Source organism: Budorcas taxicolor, chromosome 5 (assembly GCF_023091745.1).
Source record: "Budorcas taxicolor isolate Tak-1 chromosome 5, Takin1.1, whole genome shotgun sequence".
Lineage (NCBI taxonomy): Eukaryota > Metazoa > Chordata > Mammalia > Artiodactyla > Bovidae > Budorcas > Budorcas taxicolor.
Window position 1 is genome coordinate 39,735,110 of NC_068914.1, and position 11,284 is coordinate 39,746,393.

Below are 11,284 nucleotides of genomic sequence, written 5' to 3' on the forward strand. Positions count from 1 at the left end.
AAATCCAGGCACTAATGTTGCACATGTATGTGTGCATTCATGCTAAATCACTCAGTCATGTCCAGCTCTTTGTGATCCCGCGGACTGTAGCCCACTAGGCTCCTCTGTCCCTGGGATTATCCCAGCAAGGATCCTGGAGTGGGTTGCATTTCCTTCCCCAGGGATCTTCCTGACCCAGGGATCAGACCCATGTCTCCTGCACTGGCCAGGGATTTCTTACCATTGAACCGCCTGGGAAGCTGGTGATATTTAAGATGACCGTTCAGATGGTCCAGAATATGCAGAGCTCACAAATATGGTTCTGATCACCATGCTGTGAAAGCATGTGCAAACACCAACAAATACACGTACACACAAAAGGCCTAAAGAGAGCTCAGAGCCCTAAGACTCTAACTATACTCCTGGTTTGAGAAATCCTGAGCTAGAAGGAGAACACACTGTGCCTGGGGTTCTGATGAAAACATTCAATCACACTCATCCAGATGTCAAGATAATCATGGTCCACGCACTTACACCTTGTCGCTCCCCCAACCCCCCTTAGCTCATTCTCAAGTATAAATGCTTCCAATTTAGAACATTCAGTTTAGGAGAATTCTGGTCGTATCAAGCTAGATAGATCTCAAAAGTTCACTTTATAAGATGGTAAAGTTATTTGCAATTGGAGGTAGATTTGGATTAAGAAAATACATTTTTTCTTTTTCAAGGGCAAGAAGACAAAAGTTATGTTCTGTAAGAAATGTCTCTGTGTTATAATTTTAGGATTTTAAAATTTGCTTTAGTGCCTTCTGTCTGGGTAGGAAGTGCTTTCTAAGAATAAACTGCAGGTTTAAGCCAAAGTTGGACAAGACTGGCAGGAAATTAATAATCAGTAACTTTCCCTTTGACATAACCTTAAAGTCAGTTTGGAGGAATTTTAGGTTAGCACTAGTGTACATTTAATATTAGCCTGAAATCTAAAGTTCAGTTATTTGTGGAAATAATATATTTCTAAGTATAGAGTTTACAAGAGTGGAAGCTATTAACCTAGTCAATCCTGGCCCAATTCTAACTTGAGGATATATTTGGAAGGAAAAGGTCAATGTAGTAGCAGTAAATGCCACTTGGAGTTAGAAAAACCACAATTATATTTCTCTCCCACCTCACATGACTGTGGACAAGTCAGCTAAATTCTTAAACTAGTTATTTCAAAGTGGGGTTATTTATATGTCCTTGGGATAATGTTTTGGGGTGAGGAAGAACAATATCAGTATCTCTAGTTAGATCCAATTCCATTTCATCATTTCAAAGTTTACTGTGTGTGGTGTGTTTTATAAAATACATTAACTTTAATAAGTAGAACATGAATATGATTCAGAAATATACATACCCATTTTTATTAAGATTGTGAAATAAAAAAATATTTAGAAACTATAGTCCTAGCCTCAATTTCTTCCTTTGTAAATTAAGGGTGTTTCATTAAGGATTCTTAATATTTAGAAAAAATACACATATCAGTTCAGTTCAGTTGCTCAGTCATGTCCGACTCTTTGCTACCCCATGAATCGGAGCATGCCAGGCCTCCCTGTCCATCACCAACTCCCGGAGTTCACTCAGACTCACGTCCATCGAGTCAGAGATGCCATCCAGCCATCTCATCCTCTGTCGTCCCCTTCTCCTCCTGCCCCCAATCCCTCCCAGCATCAGAGTCTTTTCCAATGAGTCAACTCTTTGCATGAGGTGGCCAAAGTACTGGAGTTTCAGCTTTAGCATCATTACTTCCAAAGAACACCCAGGACCTATCTCCTTTAGGATGGACTGGTTGGATCTCCTTGCAGGTCAAGGGACTCTCAAGAGTCTTCTCCAACACCACAGTTCAAAAGCATCAATTCTTCAGCGCTCAGCTTTCTTCACAGTACAACTCTCACATCTGTGCATGACCACTGGAAAAACCATAGCCTTGACTAGATGGACCTTTGTTGGCAAAGTAATACACACATACATAGTCATATAATAGTATATTTAAAAATGCATTTATATATTCTACTCTTTTTTCTTTTTTAAAATTTTTGGCTGTGTTGAGTCTCCATTGCTGTCTGTGGGCTTTGTCTAGTTATGGTACACAGGCTTCTCATTGCATGGGCGTCTCTTTCTCCAGAGCACGATCTCTCGGCGTGCAGGCTCAGTAGTGGTGGCACACGGGCTTAGTTGCCCTGTGCATGTGGAATCTTCTTGGATCAGGACAAATCCATGTCCCCTGCATTGGCAGGCAGATTTCTTGACCACTGGACCACCAGGGAAGCCTTATATTCTACTCTTTCAATTAGCGAGAGAACCAGGGATTCTGTGATCATAAGAATATAATGAACCACATAACTGAAGTTTCTTTATGGCTCACCCACAACCATATTCTCACCAGCAAAAACTGATTTTACTTCACGATTTTGTAGCTGACAAGAAATATGATAACTTTAAGATGAAGCTATTGATACTGAAATTAAAAAACAAGTGAAGCAGCATTACATTTTATATTTATTTTTTCTCACTTGAAAGGCTAAAACATAGGACTTCTTCATATGTCTGAACTTCCTAGATTTCAGTATTTTGAGAAAATAGTTTCCAAATGATGAAAAAAAATTTGCCCCTGTGGTTTCAGTTAAGCCTGGGCTTAAGGAAATATGCTCATTTTTTGTGCTTTTGATAAATTCAGTGAACTAATTTAATTCTACTTCTTCCTACACTTTTAAACTTGAATTGAAAATTTTGATTGCCCAGACTTGCTTGTGTATCCTTATCCACACGGCAAGAGGCCCTGGTACAACAGACAACTTAGAAACATAAAGTTGACCTACACCAAACACCCAATAAACTGTATATAGATTAAAGGTGAAGCCATAAAAGTATTAGTATTTGACTATGCAAGAATTTTGCAGTTTTTTTTAAAAATGTTCTGACAAGTCCATTGGGAAAATGAGCAAAATACTAAACAATTCCCCAAAGAAGCAATAATAAGTGATATTTTATGAAATAAGAAAATGTTCAATCTCATGGTAATTAAAGAAACAAAAATTAAAACAAGATTCTATATTTGCCGATATAAATAGCCAATTTTAAGAAGCTCTAACTTATCCAAAGTTGGTCAAGAAAGGGAGTAAAAGCTATCTCACATATCTCAGGCAAAAGTATCTGTGTTATATTGTTAATATCCCTTGATGAAACCTTGGAAATACCTAACACAATTTTATGTATATACCTTTGATTCAGCTACTTTGTCTTCAAAACTTTATTTTAATCAGGACATCGTAAATGCACACAAAAATTTATCTACATGTATGTTCATACCAATATAGTGAATAAAATTAGCTACCGTTGATTCTTGGAGAAGGAAATGGCAACCCACTCCAGTATTCTTGCCTGGAGAATCCCATGGACAGAGGAGCCTGGTGGGCTACAGTCCATGGGGTCACAAAGAGCTGGACATGACTAAGTGACCAAAGAAACAAACCAAGCATTCATTCAGGACTTACCACGTGCCCGAGTGTTATGCTAAGACTTTTATATACATCATCTCATTTGAGCCTTGTAAAAACTTCCTGAGGTGCTCTGTATAACTTGCATTTGACAAGAGAACACTTAGTTTTCAAGGTTAAGTGAGTTAGCCAAGAATGCACCGGTAGTGAGTATGCAAATTCAAGCCATGAATCTCAAGAGCCTGACATAACAACAAGGAACAACTGAAACAGGGACTTTGCTAAAGGAATTATGGCATATCCAGCGAGGGAAGACTAGGAAGCACTGACAAATGATAATGCAAGAAAGCAACTGGGAACATTGGAAAAACATTCACAGTGTGTTATAAATGTGTTACAATGTGGAAAAGGGTGATTCAAAATAATAGACACTCTATAACCTTGTTGCTGTGCTCATTCATGCTCTACTCTCTGGGGCCCCATGGACCGTAGCCTACCAGGCTCCTCGGCCGATGGAATTTTCCAGGCAAGAATACTGGAGTGGGCTGCCACTCCCTTCTCCAGAGGATCTTCCCTTCGCAGGGATGGAAGCCACATCTCTTGTGTCTCCTGCATTGGCAGATGGATTCTTTACCACTAGCACCCCCTGGGAAGTGTTGCTAAAATATGCAATAAAATGCTATGTTCTGGCTCCAGATGTGGGTTTATAGGCAATGTTACTATTTCCTGTATTGCTGCTGCTGCTAAGTCACATCAGTCATGTCTGACTCTGTGCGACCCCATAGACGGCAGCCCACCAGGCTCCCCCGTCCCTGGGATTCTCCAGGCAAGAATACTGGAGTGGGTAGCCATTTCCTTCTCCAGTGCATGAAAGTGAAAGGTGAAAATGAAGTCACTCAGTCATGTCCGATTCTTCGCAGCCCCATGGACTGCAGCCTACCAGGCTCCTCCGTCCATAGGATTTTCCAGGCAAGAGTACTGGAGCAGAGTGCCATTGCCTTCTCCGATTTTCTGTACAGTTTTCTTTATTTCACGTTTGCTACAATTATACTTTGGCTTTTCCAGGCTCCTTCCTCCAAGGGATTCTCCAGGCAAGAGTACTGGAGTGGGTTGCCATTTCCTTCTCCAGAGGATCTTCCCAACCCAGGGATCGAACCCGGGTCTCCTGCATTCCAGGCAGACGCTTTAACCTCTGAGCCACCAGGGAAGCCCTTTTATAATTAGATACAGTGCTACTAAAAATAAGATGAATGAATTTGTAAATAAAGTACAAAGAGCATTTATTCCCATGGGCTTTCTCCTGGGATACCTCCTACAGGGGCACATACTAATACAAAATGTGGAATGCTGAAGTTCAAAATCTTCATACCCAGACTTTTCTTCATATTTGACTTGTGCCTTTTTAAAGGGATATACAAATCTTTCTTGGCTTCTTAAAAATGTGTATAATTTTTTTGTTATTTGAGAAGAAATAGATACACATCCTAAAAGTAAAATTTTGACAGAAGGGGGAAAAATCAGGTTAGAAAGTGTTCCTTCAATCTTACCACTGATCCATCTGTTTTCACTTCTCTGGTTGGTTACCTGCACAGCCGAGATAATATGCCCCTGTATCTTTAAAGCATTTTACCACCTTCAAATAGGTGATAATTCTTTTGATTCTCTAATGTGAAAGATGAGTAAAATGGCTGATCCAAATAACCTATGCTTTGTAATCTTAGTTTTTGTAAAATATACAACACACTTTTCATAAGCGCTGTCTCCAGATGTGGAAATTTTACTTTTTCTTTGGATATTGCTCTCTATTTCCATTTTTTTCTATGATAACCAGGCCCAGACAGTTTTATAGGTATATTTCCAAACTAGAAAAACTATAGTTGATGTTGAAGAAGTTATGGTAAGTTATCTGAGCTGAACTGCATAAAAACACAAAAAACAAAACCAATTCCCCACCCCCTCCCCATCTATCTATCTATCTGGCACCAAACTGCCACAAATTAAAATAGAAACACAATTACTATAGAAATAAAATAGAATAGAAATACACAAAATAAAATAGAAACACAATTCATCATATTGATATATCAATACCAAAGCTGATACAAAATATCTATGATGAACAAAAGATCAAAAATTTTAATAAAGACAAAATAAATATAAATGACTGTATCCTTTTGCTTTAAGCTTCAAAATAGCTCAGCATGGCACTAGGTTCAAGGTCTCTAGGTGCATGAAACTGTCCATGTTATCCCAAACCAATATTCAGTATACCGCATCTTCCCAAGCAATACTCTGACTTGGAAATAAGAGATCTGCTAGATTAGGAAATGAATGTGAGTTGTAATTCAGCCACCTGATAGATTAGTCTTCAGGTTTGGTTTTCAGAAATGATAGACCACTGGCTACAGGAGAAAGGCTTCCTTTAGGGCACTCATGAAATGTGCAGGGTCCCCACAGAGTCCTAAAAGTACAAAGTTAAAGCCCTGACATCATTATTTCCTTTCCCTAAGGTCTCCACAATACTCTGGACCAAGCAAGCAGCCCCATTATCCTCCTGTTTTCACCAGAGTGCTCTATGGGAGCAATTGCTTGGTGCTCAGAGTCTTACCTTTTCCGGGCACCTGATTGCCAGCCCAACAGCCAGTAAGTTACATAAGTGTTTTATCACCTCATGCCATGGCCACCAGTGTCCTCTTCCCATTGGAATCAGGGTCAAGAACAACTTTAAATCAGATCAGAAAATGAATTCCACAGAACCCAGAATTAATTCCATTCACCCAGAGAACTCATCCTTAAGGTTCTACTCTTCTGGAACTACATATGTGCCAAGTTGCTTCGGTCGTGTCTGACTCTGTGTGACCCTATGCACTGTAGATTTTCAGCCAATAAAGGAAAATTATACAGAGAAATTAGTAATGAGAAAAAAATTGGCCTCTCCGTCTGTGGGAGAGGTGTCTCCGGTCCTGGAAGGCTCAGTCAGACAACCTGAACTTTCAGCTACCATTCATGGATACTTCTGCTGGTTTCTCCCATTTTCTTTTTCCAAAATCACCTACCTATATTTACCTGCTTATGTTTTCTGATAGACTTTAAACAGTTTTACATTTGGAAGATGCTAAATATAGTCTAAAAGTATTGATGTTACTTTTGGCACTGGCAGTCTAATAGTCCTTATTTCTATGTCAGGTGTTATTGCACTGGCTCAAAATTACAGAACAGTGTTAGAGAATAAGGGCGAACAGGAGTAGCCCTGTTTTGTTTTTAATTCTAACTGGGATGCTCACACTCTACTTTTATTTTTTATGTATTTTAGCAGGTGAGTATGAGACTGGATATTGTTATAAATGTTCTTTCTGTCCAAAAGCTATCCATTAGTTTATTAAAGAATTTTATTCAAATACAAGAAAGTTGAAATTTATTATTGATTTTTTAAAAGATACACTGGAACTTTCCTGACCCCACTTGGATGGTAAAACATCTGCCTACTATGCAGGAGACCCAGATTTGATCCCTGGGTTGGGAAGATCCCCTGGAGAAGGAAATGGGAGCCCACTCCAATGCTCTTGCCTGGAAAATCCCGTGGACGGAGGGAGCCTGGTAGGCTACAGTCCATGGGGTCAAATAGAGTCAGACACGACTTCACTTTCATTTTAAAAGATACATTAAGTTGATTTTTCCTTTTTTTTTTTTTTTTTTTTTTTTTTGGCCACATCATACAGCATGTGGAACTTCTGCGAACACGGAGTGAACCTGTAGCCCTGCAGTGGAAGCGAAGAGTCTTAACCTATAGACTGCCAGGGAAGTCCACATGAAGTTGATTCTATGTTACATGATTTTTCTTTTCCATTTGATATAAAGGTAGAGAAGAAAACCTGCACATTCATATGTAAAGCAGCTGTCTTGCTCGCATTCTAAACTGGTAAAGAAAGAGGAGGCAGGACCCCTTTCAGATCATAGCCTCGCTGTGTGTCCAGTGATGCCCTGGGCTATAGCGCCTCTTTGGGATGCTGAGATTACTGGAACCATGTGCTCTGTCCCAATGATCCTTGGCTTGTCTGGTTCCCCAGAAAGTCTGTTCCTTCAATTTCCCAACATTGTGGCAACTGCCATCCCTCACCTTGCCACAGTAATAAAAAGAAACATCTCGAATTTAAGACTAAAATTATTAAAACAATATCAGATTGATGCTAGACTAGACTGATGACTGGATCAAAATATAAAATCTGGAAACACATCTTCGAATGTACAACTAGTATATAGAATATGATGATGGTAGTATCACTAATCATCAGGAAAAGAAGAAATTGTTTTATAAATGGTCCTAAGAAGTAAGAAAAAATGAATTATTTGGAAAAATAATTTTGATATATTTTACTATCCATTCATTATTTGAAATAACATCAGCTAGATCAATGAGTTAAATGAGAAATTTAAAAATCACATAAAAATGAGAAAACATAATGTCTGTGGTATAGAGAGTTTCTTATTTAGTAATACAAAGAAAATACCACACACACAAACAGCATAATGAAATGACTACATAAAAATATTCGCTTTGAATAGAGCACAGAAGCCCCACAAATCAATAAAAAAAAGTGTTAATATTCCAGTAGGTAAGTGGACAATGGATCAGTTCAGTTCAGTTCAGTCGCTCAGTCATGTTCAACTCTTTGCAACCCTGTGAATCGCAGCACGCCAGGCCTCCCTGTCCATCACCAACTCCCAGAGTTCACTGAGACTCATGTCCATCGAATCGGTGATGCCATCCAGCCATCTCATCCTCTGTCGTCCCCTTCTCCTCCTGCCCTCAATCCCTCCCAGCATCAGAGTCTTTTCCAATGAGTCAACTCTTCTCATGAGGTGGCCAAAGTATTGGAGTTTCAGCTTTAGCATCAGTCCTTCCAAAGAAATCCCAGGACTGATCTCCTTTGGAATGGACTGGTTGGATCTCCTTGCTGTCCAAGGGACTCTCAAGAGTCTTCTCCAACACCACAGTTCAAAAGCATCAATTCTTCAGCGCTCAGCCTACTTCACAGTCCAACTCTCACATCCATACATGACCACTGGAAAAACCAAAGCCTTAACTAGACGGACCTTTGTTGGCAAAGTAATGTCTCTGCTTTTGAATATACTGTCTAGGTTGGTCATAACTTTCCTTCCAAGGAGTAAGCGTCTTGTAATTTCATGGCTGCAGTCACCATCTGCAGTGATTTTGGAGCCCCAAAAAATAAAGTCTGACACTGTTTCTTAGTTACCCCATGTATTTTCCATGAAGTGATGGGACCAGATGCCATGATCCTAGTTTTCTGAATGTTGAGCTTTAAGTCAACTTTTTCATTCTCTTCCTTCACTTTCATCAAGAGGCTTTTTAGTTCCTCTTCACTTTCTGCCATAAGGGTAGTGTCATCTGCATATCTGAAGTTACTGATATTTCTCCTGGCAATCTTGATTCCAGCATGTGCTTCTTCCAGCCCAGCGTTTCTCATGATGTACTCTGCATAGAAGTTAAATAAGCAGGGGGACAATATACAGCCTTGACGTACTCCTTTTTCTATTTGGAACCAGTCTGTTGTTCCATGTCCAGTTTTAACTGTTGCTTCCTGACCTGCATACAGGTTTCTCAAGAGGCAGTTCAGGTGGTCTGGTATTCCCATCTCTTTCAGAATTTTCCACAGTTTCTTGTGATCCACACAGTCAAAGGCTTTGGCATAGTCAATAAAGCAGAAATAGATGTTTTCCTGGAACTCTCTTGCTTTTTCCAGGATCCAGTAGCTGTTGGCAATTTGATCTCTGGTTCCTCTGCCTTCCGAGATCCAGCTTGAACACCTGACAAAGGATATGTACTATTAATAAGTGAAAGTGTTAGTCACTTAGTCGTGTCTGACTTTGTGATCCCATGAACTGAAGTTTGCCAGGCTCCTCTGTGCATGGAATTCTCCAGGCAAGAATACTGGAGTGGGTAGCCATTCCCTTCTTCAAGGGATCTTCCCAACCCAGGAATCGACCCAGGAATCGAACCAGAGTCTCCTGCATTACAAGCAGATTCTTTACCATCTGGGCCACCAGGAAAGCCCTATGTATAATTAATACAAAGATCCAAAAATACAGCAGGTTGAATAAACAGAGGTGCCTGGCAGGCTCTGTGGGGTCTGTGGGGTCGCAAATAGTCAGACACAACTGAACAACTAACACTTTCACATTTTTTTTCAAAGACAATAAAAGTCTTTCTTGAATAATAATCCTAAAGTTAGTGGTCCAGCAGGTTGAGACAACTCTGCTCTAAGACCTAGGTTACTTCCAGATTGTCGTTCCATTCCATCATGAGGAGTCTCCCTATCTGCCTGGTGGGATGAGTTGTGGATATATGCGTTTATCAGGAAAAGAAGAACATTCGCCCCTCTGTGGGTGAGGTGATAGTTGTGCACATTATATGAGTGAAAATTTAGATACATGGGTACAGTCAGCAAGGGAGGCGGGAATCGCAGTGTGAGCTATGTGGCCACGAGCCCAGCATTGCTGTTCTGACGGGAGAACGGTCACCTGCATTCACTATGGAGCAAATACACGTTGTCAGTAAATACGGGGAAATACACGAAGCTCATTAGCAACCAAAGAAACACACATTAAAAGTTACGTGACATAATACCTTTCATGCCTCAAGTAAGTAAAGATTCTTCGACATAATAATACAAGGTGAAATGTGACACTCTGCTAAATTGTCTGTGGGGATGAGGATGGACAGACTTCCTTGAAAGCAATTTAGCTATTTAACCAAGACCTTAAAATATTCATACCTTGGAGTAATAGGCAAATATATCTATATCAAGGGATGATATAAGGAATTCAAAACTAGAGCCATGTGCGAGAATTATAACATTTATTAAGGTCTACTTTGAACCAAGATTATTGCTATATCCTCTACTTATATTACCTAATTTAATTCTAAAACCTGGTTTTTAGATACTACTATAGTATCCCATGTTATTGATATGCATGTGGACTCAGAAAGGTTAAGTAACTTGTCTGAAATCACAGAGGTAGTAGATATTTGAATTGGGATTCAAATCACAATCCAGGTCTTTCTAACATCAGAGCCTTAGCTGTTGATAAAGTTCAGTTCAGTTCAGTTGCTCAGTCGTGTCTGACTGTTTGTGACCCCACGGACTGCGGCACGCCAGGCCTCCCTGTCCATCACCAGCTCACAGAATTTACTTAAACTCATGTCCATTGAGTTGGTGTCGCCATCCAACCATCTCATCCTGTCATCCCCTTCTCCTCCTGCCTTCAATCTTTCCCAGCATCAGGGTCTTTTCAGATGAGTCAGTTCTTCACATCAGGTGGAGTATTGGAGTATTGAAGTTTCAGCTTCAGGATCAGTCCTTCCAATGAATATTCAGGACTGATTTCCTTTAGGGTGGACTAGTTGGATCTCCTTGCAGTCCAAGGAGTCAAGAGTCTTCTCCAACACCACAGTTCAAAAGCATTAATTCTTCAGCACTCAGCTTTCTTTATAGTCCAACTCTCACATCCATACATGACTACTGGAAGAACCATAGCTTTGACTAGATGGATCTTTGTTGTCAAAGTAATGTCTCTGCTTTTTAATATGCTGTCTATGTTGGTCATAACTTTTGATAAAGTTAACATTTTACATTATGGGGGAAAGGATGGGTTTTTAATGCATAGTGTTAGGAAAAATAACATTTCATTTAGAATAAAATTACCTCTTACACCAGTGATTTGTGATAATTTTCAGTTCATGAACTTCTTAAAGCATCTGATGAGAGATTGAAACTTTTTTCTCTTTCACATACATGCATACACATACCACAAAAACA

General features: G+C 39.7%; 1 non-coding gene across 1 annotated transcript; it reads right to left on the reverse strand.

Moving 5' to 3' along the window:
* Window positions 1–4,581: 4,581 nt before the first annotated feature.
* On the reverse strand, window positions 4,582–4,653 carry TRNAS-GGA (transfer RNA serine (anticodon GGA)). Its single transcript has one exon. It is a non-coding gene; the product is annotated as a tRNA-Ser (tRNA).
* Window positions 4,654–11,284: the final 6,631 nt, after the last annotated feature.